Below are 1,310 nucleotides of genomic sequence, written 5' to 3' on the forward strand. Positions count from 1 at the left end.
GAGGGGAAAAAGGGGCGGAGGGAAACTGCGGCCCCCCCCTCCCCCGGAACCCCTCCAGGCTTCTCTGCTTGTGCTGCGATCACCTTTTACCGATGAAATATTGGAGTTTGTCCCCTCAAAAAGAGCCCCTAACGAGGACATCTCTGCTCTGAGGGCATCCCGAGGAGCCTGGGGCTGCTGCTTCCCTTAGTGTGGGTCCCAGGCACTGCACAGAGCTCAGAGCCCTGCTTGCTGGCACTGCACCCCGCTGGTGGCCATGGGGGTTTTGCTTAGGGGGAGATCTGCACTGCAGCGTTGGGGCTCCATGGGTGGCTGTCCCTGTGCCATCGCACCCAGCGGGCTGCCTGCTTTGAGGGATTCTTCTTTACACACCCCTCAGGCTGCAGCACCGCCAACCAGCGAGGCACCTCGCCTCCCCCAAGGCCTGCCCCACACGGCCCTTTGGGGCTGCATTTAGGTCCCATACATTTCTCCCACGAAGCAGATCGGCGGACCCAGCGAGCATCGTGCTCGCACACGTCCCGCTCCCCAGCACCCGAGGGCGGCACTGGGGTGGGCACGTGAGCACCCGCGGCCGTTCCTGCCCCCCGTGTGCCCGTTGCCACCGCTCTCATTCGGTCGGAGACATCCATTAACTAATTTCTAATAACAGCATCATGCGTAAGTGCTGAACCAGCGCTGGCTGGCGTGCTGGGGCGAGGCGGCCAGGTTCGGCGCGGGGGGGTCAGGACAACCAGAGCTTCTGTGCTCCATCCGTTTAACCCTCCCCGCCCCAGCGAGGGCGGGCACCCAGCAGCCACGTGGCACCGTGCCTCGTCTGGGGCTGTAAACACAGCCGGAGCTGCCGCCCTGAGCGCAAACACAGCCACGGGCTGAGCCTGGTGGGGATGGGATGGGGACAGGGCTCAGACCCCCGAGACTTAGAAATATGGCTGGTGGTCTTCAGCCCCATGGCCCCGCCGTGTCATCCCTTCCCTTGCGCCCCATCACGCCGTGCTTCTGCTCCTCTCCTTCCAGATGAACTCGAGCCATGCCCAGCCGGGCTCTGCGGGAAATCAGAGCAGTGACAAGGAGGAAGAAAAGTCACCAAGCCTTGGGACTGGAGCACGTAGAGCTATAATCATAGAATCATAGGATCGCAGCATGGTTGGGTTGGAAAGGACCTTACAGCCCCCAGCCCCACTCCTGCCATGGGCTGGCTGCCCCCCAGCTCGGGCTGCCCAGGACCCCTCCATGGTCTGGGGCACCTCCAGGGATGGCACCCACAGCTCTGGGCAGCAGTGCCAGGACCTCACCACCCTCTGAGCAAA

This window comes from Meleagris gallopavo, chromosome 14, assembly GCF_000146605.3.
Source record: "Meleagris gallopavo isolate NT-WF06-2002-E0010 breed Aviagen turkey brand Nicholas breeding stock chromosome 14, Turkey_5.1, whole genome shotgun sequence".
NCBI classification, from domain to species: domain Eukaryota; kingdom Metazoa; phylum Chordata; class Aves; order Galliformes; family Phasianidae; genus Meleagris; species Meleagris gallopavo.